Source organism: Glandiceps talaboti, chromosome 10 (assembly GCF_964340395.1).
Source record: "Glandiceps talaboti chromosome 10, keGlaTala1.1, whole genome shotgun sequence".
In the NCBI taxonomy this organism is placed as follows: domain Eukaryota; kingdom Metazoa; phylum Hemichordata; class Enteropneusta; family Spengelidae; genus Glandiceps; species Glandiceps talaboti.
The window spans coordinates 20,868,792-20,893,722 of NC_135558.1; the positions used below are offsets into that span (position 1 = coordinate 20,868,792).

Consider the following 24,931-nt stretch of genomic DNA (forward strand, 5'->3'; position numbering starts at 1 on the left):
AATTGCAGAGTGAAATACCTAGAAATTCATTGGTTACTTTTTGTCGTAGATGGCGCTCGTCACTAGAGGCGCAACCCCGAGAAGTTCACGACATTGTCGTAAGACTCGTAACGATCGTATGTGTCAGAGAAGGTTCATTTAACCTGCAATACAAATCCCATTATTGTTTTTTTCTACCATCTTTTCCGAAACAACGTTCCTTCCTGACGGACTACAACTCAGTTCAATTGTAAAAATAAACAAACGTTTGTTTCCGATAACATGACTTCAGAAAATAGGGTAGGTCGTAATTCTATGTTATGTTATGTTATGCTATGTTATGTGATGTGATGTTATGTTATGTTATTTATTTATTTGCAGAATGTACAGTTTAAATTCTAGATACAGTCTTAAAAGACATGGAATGTGATTTTAAAGAAAAATTTACCTGTAAACTACCGTTTGAATTGTGTTCCTTGGAATAAACACTATCCTTGAGGTAGTTCATCATAATCGTTAAAAGTATTGTAAACTTAGACCGACATATTGAATTAGTAGTATGCCAGATATGAATTTGTCGTCAACTTTTTCTGAGAGCAACGAATCGAACACCCTCAGCAACAACCACCTGTAGCAACAACATATGACATACCATGAGTACAGTATCTGATACGGCGAGCTATGTGTTCACTCACATATTACGATTACAGTTTTAAGTCGGTACGGATAACTTATCTCGCCATTTAAAAAATTACTGCCCCCCCCCCCCCCACCACCACCACCACCCTAAAAAATAGGGTTGGTCGGGTTATCGGGAAAAACACACTGTTTCTGTTTACTAGCAACTGTCTTTCAGTATTTTCTCGTGGGCATTAAACGAGTCGTTAGTATATCACCTTATAACTTTGCTACAAGTACTTGCCTACGGCCATACTACGTAGAAAACACCGGTTCTCGTCCGATCACCGAAGTTAAGCTGCGTCGGGCGTGGTTAGTACTTGGATGGGAGACCGCCTGGGAATACCACGTGCCGTAGGCGTTTTTTATTTTATTTTTTTTTTTTCATTTCTTTTCATTTTACTCGAGATATGTTTGTATGATTATTTTTTTCATAGATCACATTATTAAAAATAGAAAAAAAAAAAAAAAAGTCAAACAATTGCAGAGTGAAATACCTAGAAATTCATTGGTTACTTTTTGTCGTAGATGGCGCTCGTCACTAGAGGCGCAACCCCGAGAAGTTCACGACATTGTCGTAAGACTCGTAACGATTGTATGTGTCAGAGAAGGTTCATTTAACCTGCAATACAAATCCCATTATTGTTTTTTTCTACCATCTTTTCCGAAACAACGTTCCTTCCTGACGGACTACAACTCAGTTTAATTGTAAAAATAAACAAACGTTTGTTTTCCGATAACATGACTTCAGAAAATAGGGTAGGTCGTAATTCTATGTTATGTTATGTTATGCTATGTTATGTGATGTGATGTTATGTTATGTTATTTATTTATTTGCAGAATGTACAGTTTAAATTCTAGATACAGTCTTAAAAGACATGGAATGTGATTTTAAAGAAAAATTTACCTGTAAACTACCGTTTGAATTGTGTTCCTTGGAATAAACACTATCCTTGAGGTAGTTCATCATAATCGTTAAAAGTATTGTAAACTTAGACCGACATATTGAATTAGTAGTATGCCAGATATGAATTTGTCGTCAACTTTTTCTGAGAGCAACGAATCGAACACCCTCAGCAACAACCACCTGTAGCAACAACATATGACATACCATGAGTACAGTATCTGATACGGCGAGCTATGTGTTCACTCACATATTACGATTACAGTTTTAAGTCGGTACGGATAACTTATCTCGCCATTTAAAAAATTACTGCCCCCCCCCCCACCACCACCACCACCACCCCAAAAAATAGGGTTGGTCGGGTTATCGGGAAAAAACACACTGTTTCTGTTTACTAGCAACTGTCTTTCAGTATTTTCTCGTGGGCATTAAACGAGTCGTTAGTATATCACCTTATAACTTTGCTACAAGTACTTGCCTACGGCCATACTACGTAGAAAACACCGGTTCTCGTCCGATCACCGAAGTTAAGCTGCGTCGGGCGTGGTTAGTACTTGGATGGGAGACCGCCTGGGAATACCACGTGCCGTAGGCGTTTTTTATTTTATTTTTTTTTTCATTTCTTTTCATTTTACTCGAGATATGTTTGTATGATTATTTTTTTCATAGATCACATTATTAAAAATAGAAAAAAACAACAAAAAGTCAAACAATTGCAGAGTGAAATACCTAGAAATTCATTGGTTACTTTTTGTCGTAGATGGCGCTCGTCACTAGAGGCGCAACCCCGAGAAGTTCACGACATTGTCGTAAGACTCGTAACGATCGTATGTGTCAGAAAAGGTTCATTTAACCTGCAATACAAATCCCATTATTGTTTTTTTCTACCATCTTTTCCGAAACAACGTTCCTTCCTGACGGACTACAACTCAGTGTAATTGTAAAAATAAACAAACGTTTGTTTCCGATAACATGACTTCAGAAAATAGGGTAGGTCGTAATTCTATGTTATGTTATGTTATGCTATGTTATGTGATGTGATGTTATGTTATGTTATTTATTTATTTGCAGAATGTACAGTTTAAATTCTAGACACAGTCTTAAAAGACATGGAATGTGATTTTAAAGAAAAATTTACCTGTAAACTACCGTTTGAATTGTGTTCCTTGGAATAAACACTATCCTTGAGGTAGTTCATCATAATCGTTAAAAGTATTGTAAACTTAGACCGACATATTGAATTAGTAGTATGCCAGATATGAATTTGTCGTCAACTTTTTCTGAGAGCAACGAATCGAACACCCTCAGCAACAACCACCTGTAGCAACAACATATGACATACCATGAGTACAGTATCTGATACGGCGAGCTATGTGTTCACTCACATATTACGATTACAGTTTTAAGTCGGTACGGATAACTTATCTCGCCATTTAAAAAATTACTGCCCCCCCCCCCCACCACCACCACCACCACCACCCCAAAAAATAGGGTTGGTCGGGTTATCGGGGAAAAAACACACTGTTTCTGTTTACTAGCAACTGTCTTTCAGTATTTTCTCGTGGGCATTAAACGAGTCGTTAGTATATCACCTTATAACTTTGCTACAAGTACTTGCCTACGGCCATACTACGTAGAAAACACCGGTTCTCGTCCGATCACCGAAGTTAAGCTGCGTCGGGCGTGGTTAGTACTTGGATGGGAGACCGCCTGGGAATACCACGTGCCGTAGGCGTTTTTTATTTTTTTTTTTTTTCATTTCTTTTCATTTTACTCGAGATATGTTTGTATGATTATTTTTTTCATAGATCACATTATTAAAAATAGAAAAAAACAACAAAAAGTCAAACAATTGCAGAGTGAAATACCTAGAAATTCATTGGTTACTTTTTGTCGTAGATGGCGCTCGTCACTAGAGGCGCAACCCCGAGAAGTTCACGACATTGTCGTAAGACTCGTAACGATCGTATGTGTCAGAGAAGGTTCATTTAACCTGCAATACAAATCCCATTATTGTTTTTTTCTACCATCTTTTCCGAAACAACGTTCCTTCCTGACGGACTACAACTCAGTTCAATTGTAAAAATAAACAAACGTTTGTTTCCGATAACATGACTTCAGAAAATAGGGTAGGTCGTAATTCTATGTTATGTTATGTTATGCTATGTTATGTGATGTGATGTTATGTTATGTTATTTATTTATTTGCAGAATGTACAGTTTAAATTCTAGACACAGTCTTAAAAGACATGGAATGTGATTTTAAAGAAAAATTTACCTGTAAACTACCGTTTGAATTGTGTTCCTTGGAATAAACACTATCCTTGAGGTAGTTCATCATAATCGTTAAAAGTATTGTAAACTTAGACCGACATATTGAATTAGTAGTATGCCTGATATGAATTTGTCGTCAACTTTTTCTGAGAGCAACGAATCGAACACTCTCAGCAACAACCACCTGTAGCAACAACATATGACATACCATGAGTACAGTATCTGATACGGCGAGCTATGTGTTCACTCACATATTACGATTACAGTTTTAAGTCGGTACGGATAACTTATCTCGCCATTTAAAAAATTACTGCCCCCCCCCCCCCACCACCACCACCACCACCCCAAAAAATAGGGTTGGTCGGGTTATCGGGAAAAAACACACTGTTTCTGTTTACTAGCAACTGTCTTTCAGTATTTTCTCGTGGGCATTAAACGAGTCGTTAGTATATCACCTTATAACTTTGCTACAAGTACTTGCCTACGGCCATACTACGTAGAAAACACCGGTTCTCGTCCGATCACCGAAGTTAAGCTGCGTCGGGCGTGGTTAGTACTTGGATGGGAGACCGCCTGGGAATACCACGTGCCGTAGGCGTTTTTTATTTATTTTTTTTTTTCATTTCTTTTCATTTTACTCGAGATATGTTTGTATGATTATTTTTTTCATAGATCACATTATTAAAAATAGAAAAAAAAGACAAAAAGTCAAACAATTGCAGAGTGAAATACCTAGAAATTCATTGGTTACTTTTTGTCGTAGATGGCGCTCGTCACTAGAGGCGCAACCCCGAGAAGTTCACGACATTGTCGTAAGACTCGTAACGATCGTATGTGTCAGAGAAGGTTCATTTAACCTGCAATACAAATCCCATTATTGTTTTTTTCTACCATCTTTTCCGAAACAACGTTCCTTCCTGACGGACTACAACTCAGTTCAATTGTAAAAATAAACAAACGTTTGTTTCCGATAACATGACTTCAGAAAATAGGGTAGGTCGTAATTCTATGTTATGTTATGCTATGTTATGTGATGTGATGTTATGTTATGTTATTTATTTATTTGCAGAATGTACAGTTTAAATTCTAGATACAGTCTTAAAAGACATGGAATGTGATTTTAAAGAAAAATTTACCTGTAAACTACCGTTTGAATTGTGTTCCTTGGAATAAACACTATCCTTGAGGTAGTTCATCATAATCGTTAAAAGTATTGTAAACTTAGACCGACATATTGAATTAGTAGTATGCCAGATATGAATTTGTCGTCAACTTTTTCTGAGAGCAACGAATCGAACACCCTCAGCAACAACCACCTGTAGCAACAACATATGACATACCATGAGTACAGTATCTGATACGGCGAGCTATGTGTTCACTCACATATTACGATTACAGTTTTAAGTCGGTACGGATAACTTATCTCGCCATTTAAAAAATTACTGCCCCCCCCCCCCCACCACCACCACCCCAAAAAATAGGGTTGGTCGGGTTATCGGGAAAAACACACTGTTTCTGTTTACTAGCAACTGTCTTTCAGTATTTTCTCGTGGGCATTAAACGAGTCGTTAGTATATCACCTTATAACTTTGCTACAAGTACTTGCCTACGGCCATACTACGTAGAAAACACCGGTTCTCGTCCGATCACCGAAGTTAAGCTGCGTCGGGCGTGGTTAGTACTTCATTTTACTCGAGATATGTTTGTATGATTATTTTTTTCATAGATCACATTATTAAAAATAGAAAAAAAAGACAAAAAGTCAAACAATTGCAGAGTGAAATACCTAGAAATTCATTGGTTACTTTTTGTCGTAGATGGCGCTCGTCACTAGAGGCGCAACCCCGAGAAGTTCACGACATTGTCGTAAGACTCGTAACGATCGTATGTGTCAGAGAAGGTTCATTTAACCTGCAATACAAATCCCATTATTGTTTTTTTCTACCATCTTTTCCGAAACAACGTTCCTTCCTGACGGACTACAACTCAGTTTAATTGTAAAAATAAACAAACGTTTGTTTCCGATAACATGACTTCAGAAAATAGGGTAGGTCGTAATTCTATGTTATGTTATGTTATGCTATGTTATGTGATGTGATGTTATGTTATGTTATTTATTTATTTGCAGAATGTACAGTTTAAATTCTAGATACAGTCTTAAAAGACATGGAATGTGATTTTAAAGAAAAATTTACCTGTAAACTACCGTTTGAATTGTGTTCCTTGGAATAAACACTATCCTTGAGGTAGTTCATCATAATCGTTAAAAGTATTGTAAACTTAGACCGACATATTGAATTAGTAGTATGCCAGATATGAATTTGTCGTCAACTTTTTCTGAGAGCAACGAATCGAACACTCTCAGCAACAACCACCTGTAGCAACAACATATGACATACCATGAGTACAGTATCTGATACGGCGAGCTATGTGTTCACTCACATATTACGATTACAGTTTTAAGTCGGTACGGATAACTTATCTCGCCATTTAAAAAATTACTGCCCCCCCCCCCACCACCACCACCACCACCCCAAAAAATAGGGTTGGTCGGGTTATCGGGAAAAAACACACTGTTTCTGTTTACTAGCAACTGTCTTTCAGTATTTTCTCGTGGGCATTAAACGAGTCGTTAGTATATCACCTTATAACTTTGCTACAAGTACTTGCCTACGGCCATACTACGTAGAAAACACCGGTTCTCGTCCGATCACCGAAGTTAAGCTGCGTCGGGCGTGGTTAGTACTTCATTTTACTCGAGATATGTTTGTATGATTATTTTTTTCATAGATCACATTATTAAAAATAGAAAAAAAAGACAAAAAGTCAAACAATTGCAGAGTGAAATACCTAGAAATTCATTGGTTACTTTTTGTCGTAGATGGCGCTCGTCACTAGAGGCGCAACCCCGAGAAGTTCACGACATTGTCGTAAGACTCGTAACGATCGTATGTGTCAGAGAAGGTTCATTTAACCTGCAATACAAATCCCATTATTGTTTTTTTCTACCATCTTTTCCGAAACAACGTTCCTTCCTGACGGACTACAACTCAGTTTAATTGTAAAAATAAACAAACGTTTGTTTCCGATAACATGACTTCAGAAAATAGGGTAGGTCGTAATTCTATGTTATGTTATGTTATGCTATGTTATGTGATGTGATGTTATGTTATGTTATTTATTTATTTGCAGAATGTACAGTTTAAATTCTAGATACAATCTTAAAAGACATGGAATGTGATTTTAAAGAAAAATTTACCTGTAAACTACCGTTTGAATTGTGTTCCTTGGAATAAACACTATCCTTGAGGTAGTTCATCATAATCGTTAAAAGTATTGTAAACTTAGACCGACATATTGAATTAGTAGTATGCCAGATATGAATTTGTCGTCAACTTTTTCTGAGAGCAACGAATCGAACACTCTCAGCAACAACCACCTGTAGCAACAACATATGACATACCATGAGTACAGTATCTGATACGGCGAGCTATGTGTTCACTCACATATTACGATTACAGTTTTAAGTCGGTACGGATAACTTATCTCGCCATTTAAAAAATTACTGCCCCCCCCCCCCCACCACCACCACCACCACCCCAAAAAATAGGGTTGGTCGGGTTATCGGGAAAAAACACACTGTTTCTGTTTACTAGCAACTGTCTTTCAGTATTTTCTCGTGGGCATTAAACGAGTCGTTAGTATATCACCTTATAACTTTGCTACAAGTACTTGCCTACGGCCATACTACGTAGAAAACACCGGTTCTCGTCCGATCACCGAAGTTAAGCTGCGTCGGGCGTGGTTAGTACTTCATTTTACTCGAGATATGTTTGTATGATTATTTTTTTCATAGATCACATTATTAAAAATAGAAAAAAAAGACAAAAAGTCAAACAATTGCAGAGTGAAATACCTAGAAATTCATTGGTTACTTTTTGTCGTAGATGGCGCTCGTCACTAGAGGCGCAACCCCGAGAAGTTCACGACATTGTCGTAAGACTCGTAACGATCGTATGTGTCAGAGAAGGTTCATTTAACCTGCAATACAAATCCCATTATTGTTTTTTTCTACCATCTTTTCCGAAACAACGTTCCTTCCTGACGGACTACAACTCAGTTCAATTGTAAAAATAAACAAACGTTTGTTTCCGATAACATGACTTCAGAAAATAGGGTAGGTCGTAATTCTATGTTATGTTATGTTATGCTATGTTATGTGATGTGATGTTATGTTATGTTATTTATTTATTTGCAGAATGTACAGTTTAAATTCTAGATACAGTCTTAAAAGACATGGAATGTGATTTTAAAGAAAAATTTACCTGTAAACTACCGTTTGAATTGTGTTCCTTGGAATAAACACTATCCTTGAGGTAGTTCATCATAATCGTTAAAAGTATTGTAAACTTAGACCGACATATTGAATTAGTAGTATGCCAGATATGAATTTGTCGTCAACTTTTTCTGAGAGCAACGAATCGAACACCCTCAGCAACAACCACCTGTAGCAACAACATATGACATACCATGAGTACAGTATCTGATACGGCGAGCTATGTGTTCACTCACATATTACGATTACAGTTTTAAGTCGGTACGGATAACTTATCTCGCCATTTAAAAAATTACTGCCCCCCCCCCACCACCACCACCCCAAAAAATAGGGTTGGTCGGGTTATCGGGAAAAACACACTGTTTCTGTTTACTAGCAACTGTCTTTCAGTATTTTCTCGTGGGCATTAAACGAGTCGTTAGTATATCACCTTATAACTTTGCTACAAGTACTTGCCTACGGCCATACTACGTAGAAAACACCGGTTCTCGTCCGATCACCGAAGTTAAGCTGCGTCGGGCGTGGTTAGTACTTCATTTTACTCGAGATATGTTTGTATGATTATTTTTTTCATAGATCACATTATTAAAAATAGAAAAAAAAGACAAAAAGTCAAACAATTGCAGAGTGAAATACCTAGAAATTCATTGGTTACTTTTTGTCGTAGATGGCGCTCGTCACTAGAGGCGCAACCCCGAGAAGTTCACGACATTGTCGTAAGACTCGTAACGATCGTATGTGTCAGAGAAGGTTCATTTAACCTGCAATACAAATCCCATTATTGTTTTTTTCTACCATCTTTTCCGAAACAACGTTCCTTCCTGACGGACTACAACTCAGTTTAATTGTAAAAATAAACAAACGTTTGTTTCCGATAACATGACTTCAGAAAATAGGGTAGGTCGTAATTCTATGTTATGTTATGTTATGCTATGTTATGTGATGTGATGTTATGTTATGTTATTTATTTATTTGCAGAATGTACAGTTTAAATTCTAGATACAGTCTTAAAAGACATGGAATGTGATTTTAAAGAAAAATTTACCTGTAAACTACCGTTTGAATTGTGTTCCTTGGAATAAACACTATCCTTGAGGTAGTTCATCATAATCGTTAAAAGTATTGTAAACTTAGACCGACATATTGAATTAGTAGTATGCCAGATATGAATTTGTCGTCAACTTTTTCTGAGAGCAACGAATCGAACACTCTCAGCAACAACCACCTGTAGCAACAACATATGACATACCATGAGTACAGTATCTGATACGGCGAGCTATGTGTTCACTCACATATTACGATTACAGTTTTAAGTCGGTACGGATAACTTATCTCGCCATTTAAAAAATTACTGCCCCCCCCCCCCCACCACCACCACCACCACCCCAAAAAATAGGGTTGGTCGGGTTATCGGGAAAAAACACACTGTTTCTGTTTACTAGCAACTGTCTTTCAGTATTTTCTCGTGGGCATTAAACGAGTCGTTAGTATATCACCTTATAACTTTGCTACAAGTACTTGCCTACGGCCATACTACGTAGAAAACACCGGTTCTCGTCCGATCACCGAAGTTAAGCTGCGTCGGGCGTGGTTAGTACTTCATTTTACTCGAGATATGTTTGTATGATTATTTTTTTCATAGATCACATTATTAAAAATAGAAAAAAAAGACAAAAAGTCAAACAATTGCAGAGTGAAATACCTAGAAATTCATTGGTTACTTTTTGTCGTAGATGGCGCTCGTCACTAGAGGCGCAACCCCGAGAAGTTCACGACATTGTCGTAAGACTCGTAACGATCGTATGTGTCAGAGAAGGTTCATTTAACCTGCAATACAAATCCCATTATTGTTTTTTTCTACCATCTTTTCCGAAACAACGTTCCTTCCTGACGGACTACAACTCAGTTCAATTGTAAAAATAAACAAACGTTTGTTTCCGATAACATGACTTCAGAAAATAGGGTAGGTCGTAATTCTATGTTATGTTATGTTATGCTATGTTATGTGATGTGATGTTATGTTATGTTATTTATTTATTTGCAGAATGTACAGTTTAAATTCTAGATACAGTCTTAAAAGACATGGAATGTGATTTTAAAGAAAAATTTACCTGTAAACTACCGTTTGAATTGTGTTCCTTGGAATAAACACTATCCTTGAGGTAGTTCATCATAATCGTTAAAAGTATTGTAAACTTAGACCGACATATTGAATTAGTAGTATGCCAGATATGAATTTGTCGTCAACTTTTTCTGAGAGCAACGAATCGAACACTCTCAGCAACAACCACCTGTAGCAACAACATATGACATACCACGAGTACAGTATCTGATACGGCGAGCTATGTGTTCACTCACATATTACGATTACAGTTTTAAGTCGGTACGGATAACTTATCTCGCCATTTAAAAAATTACTGCCCCCCCCCCCCACCACCACCACCACCACCCTAAAAAATAGGGTTGGTCGGGTTATCGGGAAAAACACACTGTTTCTGTTTACTAGCAACTGTCTTTCAGTATTTTCTCGTGGGCATTAAACGAGTCGTTAGTATATCACCTTATAACTTTGCTACAAGTACTTGCCTACGGCCATACTACGTAGAAAACACCGGTTCTCGTCCGATCACCGAAGTTAAGCTGCGTCGGGCGTGGTTAGTACTTCATTTTACTCGAGATATGTTTGTATGATTATTTTTTTCATAGATCACATTATTAAAAATAGAAAAAAAAGACAAAAAGTCAAACAATTGCAGAGTGAAATACCTAGAAATTCATTGGTTACTTTTTGTCGTAGATGGCGCTCGTCACTAGAGGCGCAACCCCGAGAAGTTCACGACATTGTCGTAAGACTCGTAACGATCGTATGTGTCAGAGAAGGTTCATTTAACCTGCAATACAAATCCCATTATTGTTTTTTTCTACCATCTTTTCCGAAACAACGTTCCTTCCTGACGGACTACAACTCAGTTTAATTATAAAAATAAACAAACGTTTGTTTCCGATAACATGACTTCAGAAAATAGGGTAGGTCGTAATTCTATGTTATGTTATGTTATGCTATGTTATGTGATGTGATGTTATGTTATGTTATTTATTTATTTGCAGAATGTACAGTTTAAATTCTAGATACAGTCTTAAAAGACATGGAATGTGATTTTAAAGAAAAATTTACCTGTAAACTACCGTTTGAATTGTGTTCCTTGGAATAAACACTATCCTTGAGGTAGTTCATCATAATCGTTAAAAGTATTGTAAACTTAGACCGACATATTGAATTAGTAGTATGCCAGATATGAATTTGTCGTCAACTTTTTCTGAGAGCAACGAATCGAACACTCTCAGCAACAACCACCTGTAGCAACAACATATGACATACCATGAGTACAGTATCTGATACGGCGAGCTATGTGTTCACTCACATATTACGATTACAGTTTTAAGTCGGTACGGATAACTTATCTCGCCATTTAAAAAATTACTGCCCCCCCCCCCCACCACCACCACCACCACCCTAAAAAATAGGGTTGGTCGGGTTATCGGGAAAAACACACTGTTTCTGTTTACTAGCAACTGTCTTTCAGTATTTTCTCGTGGGCATTAAACGAGTCGTTAGTATATCACCTTATAACTTTGCTACAAGTACTTGCCTACGGCCATACTACGTAGAAAACACCGGTTCTCGTCCGATCACCGAAGTTAAGCTGCGTCGGGCGTGGTTAGTACTTGGATGGGAGACCGCCTGGGAATACCACGTGCCGTAGGCGTTTTTTATTTTATTTTTTTTTTCATTTCTTTTCATTTTACTCGAGATATGTTTGTATGATTATTTTTTTCATAGATCACATTATTAAAAATAGAAAAAAACAACAAAAAGTCAAACAATTGCAGAGTGAAATACCTAGAAATTCATTGGTTACTTTTTGTCGTAGATGGCGCTCGTCACTAGAGGCGCAACCCCGAGAAGTTCACGACATTGTCGTAAGACTCGTAACGATCGTATGTGTCAGAGAAGGTTCATTTAACCTGCAATACAAATCCCATTATTGTTTTTTTCTACCATCTTTTCCGAAACAACGTTCCTTCCTGACGGACTACAACTCAGTTCAATTGTAAAAATAAACAAACGTTTGTTTCCGATAACATGACTTCAGAAAATAGGGTAGGTCGTAATTCTATGTTATGTTATGTTATGCTATGTTATGTGATGTGATGTTATGTTATGTTATTTATTTATTTGCAGAATGTACAGTTTAAATTCTAGACACAGTCTTAAAAGACATGGAATGTGATTTTAAAGAAAAATTTACCTGTAAACTACCGTTTGAATTGTGTTCCTTGGAATAAACACTATCCTTGAGGTAGTTCATCATAATCGTTAAAAGTATTGTAAACTTAGACCGACATATTGAATTAGTAGTATGCCAGATATGAATTTGTCGTCAACTTTTTCTGAGAGCAACGAATCGAACACCCTCAGCAACAACCACCTGTAGCAACAACATATGACATACCATGAGTACAGTATCTGATACGGCGAGCTATGTGTTCACTCACATATTACGATTACAGTTTTAAGTCGGTACGGATAACTTATCTCGCCATTTAAAAAATTACTGCCCCCCCACCCCCCCCCCACCACCACCACCCCAAAAAATAGGGTTGGTCGGGTTATCGGGGAAAAAACACACTATTTCTGTTTACTAGCAACTGTCTTTCAGTATTTTCTCGTGGGCATTAAACGAGTCGTTAGTATATCACCTTATAACTTTGCTACAAGTACTTGCCTACGGCCATACTACGTAGAAAACACCGGTTCTCGTCCGATCACCGAAGTTAAGCTGCGTCGGGCGTGGTTAGTACTTCATTTTACTCGAGATATGTTTGTATGATTATTTTTTTCATAGATCACATTATTAAAAATAGAAAAAAAAGACAAAAAGTCAAACAATTGCAGAGTGAAATACCTAGAAATTCATTGGTTACTTTTTGTCGTAGATGGCGCTCGTCACTAGAGGCGCAACCCCGAGAAGTTCACGACATTGTCGTAAGACTCGTAACGATCGTATGTGTCAGAGAAGGTTCATTTAACCTGCAATACAAATCCCATTATTGTTTTTTTCTACCATCTTTTCCGAAACAACGTTCCTTCCTGACGGACTACAACTCAGTTCAATTGTAAAAATAAACAAACGTTTGTTTCCGATAACATGACTTCAGAAAATAGGGTAGGTCGTAATTCTATGTTATGTTATGTTATGCTATGTTATGTGATGTGATGTTATGTTATGTTATTTATTTATTTGCAGAATGTACAGTTTAAATTCTAGATACAGTCTTAAAAGACATGGAATGTGATTTTAAAGAAAAATTTACCTGTAAACTACCGTTTGAATTGTGTTCCTTGGAATAAACACTATCCTTGAGGTAGTTCATCATAATCGTTAAAAGTATTGTAAACTTAGACCGACATATTGAATTAGTAGTATGCCAGATATGAATTTGTCGTCAACTTTTTCTGAGAGCAACGAATCGAACACTCTCAGCAACAACCACCTGTAGCAACAACATATGACATACCATGAGTACAGTATCTGATACGGCGAGCTATGTGTTCACTCACATATTACGATTACAGTTTTAAGTCGGTACGGATAACTTATCTCGCCATTTAAAAAATTACTGCCCCCCCCCCCCCCCACCACCACCACCACCCCAAAAAATAGGGTTGGTCGGGTTATCGGGAAAAAACACACTGTTTCTGTTTACTAGCAACTGTCTTTCAGTATTTTCTCGTGGGCATTAAACGAGTCGTTAGTATATCACCTTATAACTTTGCTACAAGTACTTGCCTACGGCCATACTACGTAGAAAACACCGGTTCTCGTCCGATCACCGAAGTTAAGCTGCGTCGGGCGTGGTTAGTACTTGGATGGGAGACCGCCTGGGAATACCACGTGCCGTAGGCGTTTTTTATTTTTTTTTTTTTTTCATTTCTTTTCATTTTACTCGAGATATGTTTGTATGATTATTTTTTTCATAGATCACATTATTAAAAATAGAAAAAAAAAAAAAGTCAAACAATTGCAGAGTGAAATACCTAGAAATTCATTGGTTACTTTTTGTCGTAGATGGCGCTCGTCACTAGAGGCGCAACCCCGAGAAGTTCACGACATTGTCGTAAGACTCGTAACGATCGTATGTGTCAGAGAAGGTTCATTTAACCTGCAATACAAATCCCATTATTGTTTTTTTCTACCATCTTTTCCGAAACAACGTTCCTTCCTGACGGACTACAACTCAGTTTAATTGTAAAAATAAACAAACGTTTGTTTCCGATAACATGACTTCAGAAAATAGGGTAGGTCGTAATTCTATGTTATGTTATGTTATGCTATGTTATGTGATGTGATGTTATGTTATGTTATTTATTTATTTGCAGAATGTACAGTTTAAATTCTAGACACAGTCTTAAAAGACATGGAATGTGATTTTAAAGAAAAATTTACCTGTAAACTACCGTTTGAATTGTGTTCCTTGGAATAAACACTATCCTTGAGGTAGTTCATCATAATCGTTAAAAGTATTGTAAACTTAGACCGACATATTGAATTAGTAGTATGCCAGATATGAATTTGTCGTCAACTTTTTCTGAGAGCAACGAATCGAACACCGCCTCAGCAACAACCACCTGTAGCAACAACATATGACATACCATGAGTACAGTATCTGATACGGCGAGCTATGTGTTCACTCACATATTACGATTACAGTTTTAAGTCGGTACGGATAACTTATCTCGCCATTTAAAAAATTACTGCCCCCCCCCCCACCACCACCACCACCACCACCCCAAAAAATAGGGTTGGTCGGGTTATCGGGGAAAAAACACACTATTTCTGTTTACTAGCAACTGTCTTTCAGTATTTTCTCGTGGGCATTAAACGAGTCGTTAGTATATCACCTTATAACTTTGCTGTAAGTACTTGCCTACGGCCATACTACGTAGAAAACACCGGTTCTCGTCCGATCACCGAAGTTAAGCTGCGTCGGGCGTGGTTAGTACTTGGATGGGAGACCGCCTGGGAATACCACGTGCCGTAGGCGTTTTTTATTTAATTTTTTTTTTCATTTCTTTTCATTTTACTCGAGATATGTTTGTATGATTATTTTTTTCATAGATCACATTATTAAAAATAGAAAAAAACAACAAAAAGTCAAACAATTGCAGAGTGAAATACCTAGAAATTCATTGGTTACTTTTTGTCGTAGATGGCGCTCGTCACTAGAGGCGCAACCCCGAGAAGTTCACGACATTGTCGTAAGACTCGTAACGATCGTATGTGTCAGAGAAGGTTCATTTAACCTGCAATACAAATCCCATTATTGTTTTTTTCTACCATCTTTTCCGAAACAACGTTCCTTCCTGACGGACTACAACTCAGTTCAATTGTAAAAATAAACAAACGTTTGTTTCCGATAACATGACTTCAGAAAATAGGGTAGGTCGTAATTCTATGTTATGTTATGTTATGCTATGTTATGTGATGTGATGTTATGTTATGTTATTTATTTATTTGCAGAATGTACAGTTTAAATTCTAGACACAGTCTTAAAAGACATGGAATGTGATTTTAAAGAAAAATTTACCTGTAAACTACCGTTTGAATTGTGTTCCTTGGAATAAACACTATCCTTGAGGTAGTTCATCATAATCGTTAAAAGTATTGTAAACTTAGACCGACATATTGAATTAGTAGTATGCCAGATATGAATTTGTCGTCAACTTTTTCTGAGAGCAACGAATCGAACACCCTCAGCAACAACCACCTGTAGCAACAACATATGACATACCATGAGTACAGTATCTGATACGGCGAGCTATGTGTTCACTCACATATTACGATTACAGTTTTAAGTCGGTACGGATAACTTATCTCGCCATTTAAAAAATTACTGCCCCCCCCCCCCACCACCACCACCCCCCAAAAATAGGGTTGGTCGGGTTATCGGGAAAAAACACAGTTTCTGTTTACTAGCAACTGTCTTTCAGTATTTTCTCGTGGGCATTAAACAAGTCGTTAGTATATCACCTTATAACTTTGCTACAAGTACTTGCCTACGGCCATACTATGTAGAAAACATGTATAGTACTGTAACAGTGGTTATATATACATGTATAGTACTGTAACAGTGGTTATACATGTATAGTGCTGTAACAGTGGTTATACATGTATAGTACTGTAACAGTGATTATACATGTATAGTACTGTAACAGTGGTTATACATGTATAGTACTGTAACAGTGGTTATACATGTATAGTACTGTAACAGTGGTTATACATGTATAGTACTGTAACAGTGGTTATATACGGTATATACATGTATAGTACTGTAACAGTGGTTATACATGTATAGTACTGTAACAGTGGTTATACATGTATAGTACTGTAACAGTGGTTATACATGTATAGTACTGTAACAGTGGTTATACATGTATAGTACTGTAACAGTGGTTATACATGTATAGTACTGTAACAGTGGTTATACATGTATAGTACTGTAACAGTGGTTATACATGTATAGTACTGTAACAGTGGTTATACATCTATAGTAATGTAACAGTGGTTATACATGTATAGTACTGTAACAGTGGTTATACATGTATAGTGCTGTAACAGTGGTTATACATGTATAGTACTGTAACAGTGGTTATACATGTATAGTACTGTAACAGTGGTTATACATGTATAGTGCTGTAACAGTGGTTATACATGTATAGTAATGTAATAGTGGTTATACATGTATAGTACTGTAACAGTGGTTATACATGTATAGTAATGTAATAGTGGTTATACATCTATAGTACTGTAACAGTGGTTATACATGTATAGTACTGTAACAGTGGTTATACATGTATAGTACTGTAACAGTGGTTATACATGTATAGTAATGTAATAGTGGTTATACATCTATAGTACTGTAACAGTGGTTATACATCTATAGTACTGTAACAGTGGTTATACATGTATAGTAATGTAATAGTGGTTATACATCTATAGTACTGTAACAGTGGTTATACATGTATAGTAATGTAATAGTGGTTATACATCTATAGTACTGTAACAGTGGTTATACATGTATAGTACTGTAACAGTGGTTATACATGTATAGTACTGTAACAGTGGTTATACATGTATAGTACTGTAACAGTGGTTATACATGTATAGTACGGTAACAGTGGTTATACATGTATAGTACTGTAACAGTGGTTATACATGTATAGTACTGTAACAGTGGTTATACATGTATAGTACTGTAACAGTGGTTATACATGTATAGTACTGTAACAGTGGTTATACATGTATAGTACTGTAACAGTGGTTATACATGTATAGTACTGTAATAGTGGTTATACATGTATAGTACTGTAACAGTGGTTATACATGTATAGTACTGTAACAGTGTATACATGTATAGTACTATAACAGTGGTTATACATGTATAGTACTGTAACAGTGGTTATACATGTATAGTACTGTAACAGTGGTTATACATGTATAGTACTGTAACAGTGTATACATGTATAGTACTATAACAGTGGTTATACATGTATAGTACTGTAACAGTGGTTATACATGTATAGTACTGTAACAGTGGTTATACATGTATAGTACTGTAACAGTGGTTATACATGTATAGTACTGTAACAGTGGTTATACATGTATAGTACTGTAACAGTTTTCCTTGACACAATTAATAACTATAATACAATAAATTTTATATTCAATTATTTTATTTGAGGTTTTATCATGATAGACATAGTTTAAATTAGTTGCCAATGTAATATGTAGTTACAATGTCCACAATTCATTCAGAACCTACTTTAATAATCTAAAACCACCTATAAATGTCTCTAATATCTATTATTAGAAAAGCAAGACTTGTTTAAACGTTTGCTATAACTAGATACACTGAATATGCAGTGGGGAGATAAACCGACATAGAACATACTCCTAACATAAACCATCACTAAAACACGTACCACTATAAGTACATGGATTAAGATTGTCACTTGGTTCAAATATTTACAGGGCTATGCTTATTACTTGCCAACAAGATGAGACGTAGGAAGAGAACAACTGATATGAACAGAACTACCGACCAAGGTACAGATATGCCACCACCTTTCCTCATTTACTTGTTCTTTCATTAATTTTGAAGAATGAATTTTGAAGAACACAATTGAATTGGAAGAGGAAATGAAGGCAACCAAGTATTTGAGTGAGTTAGTGAGTGAGTGAGTTAGTGAGTGAGTGAGTGAGTGAGTGAGTGAGTGAGTGTTTATGGGTGTGTGAGTGTGTGTGTGTGTGTGTGTGTGTGTGTGTGTGTGTACGTGTGTGTATGTGTACGTGTGTGTATGTATGTACATGATCATATCATGTATCCCACTCGTACTATATGGACTAAAAACTTATATTTTTTTCACTTCCATTACGTGTCACTGTGTATCTAGGAGTAGTTTTCAAGAAGGAAGTACTAGACCAGTAAATTGTCATACATAATTCACATTACAGCCAAAAGAACAAGACCAAGCAAACAATTAGTATATTGTTTTTGTCGAAAGCCTAATGACAAGAAAAGAGCTATGGTTGGTTGTGACAGATTTAATGGCTGGTTCCACCCACGATGTGTTGAGACAACAATGTCTAAAGTAAAGAATAAAGTATCACTGCCCAAATTGCAAAAAAAAATCTGAAGCCATGCCAGCAACGTTTGGAAAAGCATTGGAATTCAAGGCAAACAAATGGGGATGCTGGCACAATTGAAGCAACAATACAAGCAACAACTTCTGGTGATGTCATAAATGAATGAATGACAAAATAAAATAAAAGTGGGGATTTCACTGACAACCATACACAGATACTGAAAAGAGTTGGCAAAGTAACCACACCTGTAATTGATAGTGATAATGGTGATAATGGTGATGACTATGATGGCACTGTATCACATGTCCAGTCTGCTGGTACACTTCTTACTGGCCACCAGAAAAAGACTCAGAAAACAGGTAGTATGGTAACCACACCTGCAGAGCAAACTGCTGACAACAAAGAAGATGACAATGGCATTCTACCATCAATTCTCTTTGGGACATCTGCGGTTACAAAAAAAAGCTAAATCAGGAGTACATGTTGTAGGAAACAGTTTACAGTGAACCTTCAGCCAAATGAATGGCAGGCAGTGAAACCACAAGGAACAACATGGGCAGATGGCGGAAGAAAACTACATGGTAGATGGACACAACTTTTCTATTCTAAGATCAATGAAGTAGTTCCGGAATGGCCACTTGTTTTCAAACATTGTAGGGTACGAAACGATCTTCATTTTGCACGATCACAGCAGTTTGTAAGTTTGCAGGCTTCCAAACATTCAAAATAACCATTACTGAAGAACCAAATGATACTAATGACAATGTTGAAGTGACTGTTGAATGTGATGTGCTTATCAGACACGAGAAAGGCAAATCAGCAGCACGGCCAATTAGCCAACCAGAAAGAGAAAATATTGCAAAACAAATGGAGAACATCTCAGCTGGGGAATTCTGCCTTCAACAAATCAAAGTTAAGGATACGCAACAGCTTCAATTTGGCAATACTACAAATGTACAGAAAGAAGAAACATATCGACAATTGAAGTCAGAGGCTAGAAGTGAAGGTAGAACTTCGCATGACATATTTACAGATGTCATAAATACGAGAGAAATGATGAAGATTGATGAATGTGGCAATAAACTTGATGGATACATCCAATATGTGTACTACTGCCAGTTCACAGTGCATTGTTTTATGGAAAAACAGGTACAACTATTGCACAATCTGGCAAAAAGAACCATACTGCACTTAGATGCCACTGGCTCTGTTGTCAATCCACCACCAAATGTCACAAAGAGAGTGCTGTATTATGCACTTATCATGCCAAGCTTGACTCATGGCAAACCCCCTCTACCACTGGCTGAAATGCTAACAAGCGACCATTCTACTGCATCAATAGCAGATTTCCTGATGGTATTAAAAAAATCAACGAAAGATGTAATTGGGCAAACACTCAAACCCAAGCAAATTGAAACAGACGCTTCAAGCTACTTTGCTTTGCTTCAATAGTGAAGACATGATTAGGTATGTTAGAAAGTGCTGGAATGTAGTACACAAGAAATACTATAAGCCGACATTTGGCAACCACAGTACAAGACAAACATCTCAGGAAATTCATCATGTACCAAATTGCCATGATACAAAATAGTTCAAGTTTGAGGGACATGGATGCAATAGTTAGACCATTAACAGTAGTCTTAACAACTAAGAGAAAAACAAAACTATTCCACCAGAACATGGCCCTTTTACAGGCCTTGTTATACAAGACTTCACTCAAGGATACAGTTGATGACATGGAAAATGGTGATAATGATGATGAAGACAACATACATGTAGATGACTTGATCAGGTCTGATAACTCAAAGTTTGCGATGCAAGACCACTCACCCTTCACAAACCATTTCAATAAAATCAGAGAAGATGTCATAAAGAAGACAAGCAGTGAAGATTCACCTGATCATTAACAAAATATATACCAGTGCACAGATGTCATAAATATACTGTACAAACGATATCTTCCGATAATTCCAAATTGGAGTGGTTTGATGCTTGGTGAGCTAACTAGATACACAAATGATGTTCCAGAAACAAATTTGCCAGCTGTCACCAGAGTGTCAAATGATACTGTAGAAAACTGGATGAAAATTGTGGCAAAGAAGACACAATATCTTCCGCCTGGTAAATTTCTCAGACTAATGTACATGTCAGTGTCAGCTAGACTTGTGGACTCAGGTCTCCTCTCTCCAGCAGCAGACCCAAACAATGGTGGTCAAAGATAAAAGCAATGACACAGATATAGATGCAGCACAAGAACAGTGGAAGAAACGATCATCCATTGATGTAAGTCAGAAGAAGGTGGGAACCTACTACAAAGAACCCCCTAAGCAACTCAAAGAACCAAAAGTTAAAGTACCAAATGATCCAGAAAACATCAAACCAAAATTACAATTGACAAGAACACCAGAGAACAACCCATGCTAAAAAGACAAGTAACGTCAAAGCATAATCTGGGAGACATCAAACCAAAAGTACCTATGGCAAAGAAATCACCAGATGCAGCCTGTGCAAAAGTAATGTTACAGTACAAATTAGCCAGTGGTAAAAATAATGACAACCCATAACAAGTAAAACACAAAGTAAATGTGATGCAATTAATATGTACAACAGAGAGTATTTACCTTGGGGTGGCAATTTCAAACAGATGATAATGGAGAACACATGTCCAGTGGACAGCACACTGATGATCTACTATATCATTTTGAAGACCAGGGTTGATATTCTTCAGTGGTACATTGATTAAAAACAATTAGTGAATAGAACACTGTTACAAGTGTACCAATGCTTCCTACAAGAAAAGTGGAATATGGGCAAGGCTATGTGGTTAAACCAATTCAAACCTAGATGGCAGATTGGTAATGTCAAAGACTGGTGGGGCTCAGAAAACCAGTACATGGATATACTACTCCAAGCTAATCAGCAGCTGACCATAAGAGAGAGGTGTAATCTGGGTAACTGTCCAAAACAAGTGATTGAAGTTACCAAACACATGCTAAGCATAAGGTAAAGTATATAGAAAATGATCTACATTGTACAAGTATAACCTGTTGACGTTTTCTTTAGACCACCACTGTACTAAGAGAGATACATTTTATGGTCAACATACTTGCGGATACTACATTGTATAGTCTCCAACCAAATGTTCATCTGTAAATGTTATTTTGTATTTTGACACATACATAAGAATGTATGTCTATAGATTAATTCTGTAAAGTGTTAGTGTTTGTCAATCCTCAAACAATGACTGATCCTGTTTTAGTTTTCTATTTATATTTATTAATTTCAATGTTTGCATGACTGCGTTTTTTTTTTGTTATAATATTACTCTATGGTTAATATAACATTAATTTATAATCTTTAATCAATTGTCTTGATCAACAAGACTAAGTGTTGGCCTAACAGCATGTCACAAGACCATGATTATGTTAAGCGTTATTGTTCAATTAATATTGTTCTTTTTGACAGCTAGAGTTTTAATGATCAGTTGTAACTTAACCAGCAAATTTAACTTCTGTTCCAAAGTATATGTAATATTCTGTATGCCTAAAGGGGGACAAAAGCATGATGTAGATTTGTATTTTCTAACCTTACCCAAAGATTTTTGAGGCAAAGTCAAATTACATTGTGTTCGGTTAGTGGTTTCCTCACTGTATTTTCTCTGTGGAATTTTTGGGGTTGTTCAAACATTTATTTAGCTTTTGTAATTGTAATTTACAAACCACAAAAAATTGTTCATTAGATGATCTTTTCAAAAGCAGTGTTACAAGTACAAGTGTCAGGTTGACATGAATTACATGTAATTTTCTTGTGGAAATATGGTTCCATGAGCTCATATTTAGTGCTAGTTTTCAATTGTTTGAAAAATGCTTTGGTTCCCCCTTTTTGATTCTTATCATATGCGATAGATATATGTCTTAAGTTTATAATGTATATGATTTGATGAGTGCATGAGAGGTGTAACCTCTAGATCAATGAAAACACATTTACATTTCCCACATTAGTAAATGTAAAATGTGGACAAGGTACATGTATCACAGTGATCAAAGTTTGATGAAATCAGTGAAAGAATACTATGTGTTTTTGTGCTTTGACAACTGAAATCATGGGCCAACCTTGGATACCTTTCATTTATGGAAATGTGTTATTTATAATTAATCATAGTAAGTCATACATTTCAGGATCATTTGAATATTAAATACTATGCTGTTTGTAGTTTGTCACCCGAACAGGCAAGAGCTGTTCAACTTGCCAAGGATGGTCACAATGTATTTATTAGTGGTCCAGCAGAAAGTGGCAAAAGTTATGTAGTGAAATGGATTTATGAAAGTCTTACCAATGCTCAGGGAAACAAATTGAGAGTTGACATTGTTTGCCCAACTGGTGCAGCATGTTGTGTGTACTCAGATCTAGCATGCAAATCAGAGACAGTACATAGCTACTTTGGCGTCGGACTGGCTGATAAAGCAGTTGGTTATATTGTAGAGAACACCAAGGATCACAAAGCACAAAAACACATGGCTATACTGATGTCATAATTCTAGATGAAGTTTCGATGCTCAGTGCAAGAGTATTTTGAAGACATGGATGAAAATGGATGTCCTGTTGTGTTATTTAGTGGTATTAAGTGTACAATACCAAGAAGAACATGGACCATCAAAGATGATACCGGTAAAGAATTGGGTAGGAGGTGCCAGTACCGTCTGAAACTTTGCTGGGCAATGGCAGCACATAAAGCGCAAGGGCAAACTTTACAGAGTTGTACGTGTTATTCATGCTACAAATGAATTTGCATCTGGTCAGCTTTATGTAGCACTTTCAAGGGGAAGATCATCAGAGACTATCCAGCTTACTGGTTTTACACCAAATAGAATGCTACCTCCTAATGAGGCTGTGTCATCATTTTATGGTTCTTTGTCTTGTGAAGAAGTTATTGTAGATGAGCAACTGACCTGTTGCAAGTATGCAGTACATAATGATGTCATCAATGATATTATAGGTGAAGAAATCAGAAAAAGTGCAAACCAATCTGAAGATGATCACTTCATCGAAGCTATGTATGAAAGACCAACTGGTGATGGACAATTAATAGACCTATGTGATGTGTATACTGGTATGGACAGGACTGACAATGAACTTGAAGATCTGCCCAGTGACTTTTGTGTTGAATCCTTTTTAACCAAGGTCATGGATACAACTCCATTAGCTGATGTAGAAGGGTCACTTTCATGGAAAGTAAATGGTCTTGTTGTCTTGTTGAAAAACTTAACAAAGAAAAACAAATGGTCAAGATATTCCTGAAAATACAATGGGTAAAGATATACTCTAGCACCAAGAAAAAACATTGAAGTAAAACCAGACTTGAGAGACTTAAAAAGAGCAGATTTGAAAAATATGGTTTGCAGCCTGCACAGTCTCTTAAATGACTCCAGTCTGACAAAAGAAGGAGCATCTTTATTCATTATACCAACAATAGAAATGAAAGAGGAGCACTACACTTTGCTGACAGTCATGATGTGGAAAATATATGATATTCAAATGCAATCCCTGGCAGCTAGTGTAGAATGTGAACATAACAGAACACATCAAATCCTTGAGGTTGAAAATATGGGAGATGATGGGAAAGGAAAAATAAGATATGTGGCTGGATGGAGTATTCGAAAAGAAGTGGAAAAAAAGCCGAAAATATATAAGAAACTTTATAACATCCAGTGTCAAGAAAGTGAAGGAAAGAATAAGATTGAAGCACCAATGTAAGCAAGCCCTCAACTTTTTCACTATACCCGAATGTATACTGTATAGAGACACAAAGACACATTTAAGAGTCATTGATAGCAGACAGTTTACCAAACATGGTCTACTTCATGTTACTGATGAAACATACCTAATTTTTTGTGCAACTGGAACAAGAAAGAATTAAATTACTCAGCCTTGATGAATTCAACAAGAAATCAGAGTTTTTAATTGAGAAAGCAAAGGAAAGCCTTTTGCAGAATGATAGACTATCATCTTCCTTCTGTTCACTTTATGCCAGTAGCTGCGACAGCCACTTCAA

General features: G+C 36.6%; 7 non-coding genes across 7 annotated transcripts; all 7 read left to right on the forward strand.

Annotated features, from left to right (window-relative positions):
• The first annotated feature begins 899 nt into the window (after window positions 1-899).
• Window positions 900-1,018, forward strand: LOC144441794 (5S ribosomal RNA). The gene has a single exon (XR_013481508.1). It is a non-coding gene; the product is annotated as a 5S ribosomal RNA (ribosomal RNA).
• A 1,019-nt stretch (window positions 1,019-2,037) lies between these two features.
• On the forward strand, window positions 2,038-2,156 carry LOC144441795 (5S ribosomal RNA). The gene has a single exon (XR_013481509.1). It is a non-coding gene; the product is annotated as a 5S ribosomal RNA (ribosomal RNA).
• A 1,021-nt stretch (window positions 2,157-3,177) lies between these two features.
• Window positions 3,178-3,296, forward strand: LOC144441796 (5S ribosomal RNA). Its single transcript, XR_013481510.1, has one exon. It is a non-coding gene; the product is annotated as a 5S ribosomal RNA (ribosomal RNA).
• Window positions 3,297-4,313: 1,017 nt separating this feature from the next.
• Window positions 4,314-4,432, forward strand: LOC144441798 (5S ribosomal RNA). Its single transcript, XR_013481512.1, has one exon. It is a non-coding gene; the product is annotated as a 5S ribosomal RNA (ribosomal RNA).
• Window positions 4,433-11,818: 7,386 nt separating this feature from the next.
• On the forward strand, window positions 11,819-11,937 carry LOC144441799 (5S ribosomal RNA). The gene has a single exon (XR_013481513.1). It is a non-coding gene; the product is annotated as a 5S ribosomal RNA (ribosomal RNA).
• A 2,083-nt stretch (window positions 11,938-14,020) lies between these two features.
• On the forward strand, window positions 14,021-14,139 carry LOC144441801 (5S ribosomal RNA). The gene has a single exon (XR_013481514.1). It is a non-coding gene; the product is annotated as a 5S ribosomal RNA (ribosomal RNA).
• A 1,019-nt stretch (window positions 14,140-15,158) lies between these two features.
• LOC144441802 (5S ribosomal RNA) lies at window positions 15,159-15,277 on the forward strand. Its single transcript, XR_013481515.1, has one exon. It is a non-coding gene; the product is annotated as a 5S ribosomal RNA (ribosomal RNA).
• Window positions 15,278-24,931: the final 9,654 nt, after the last annotated feature.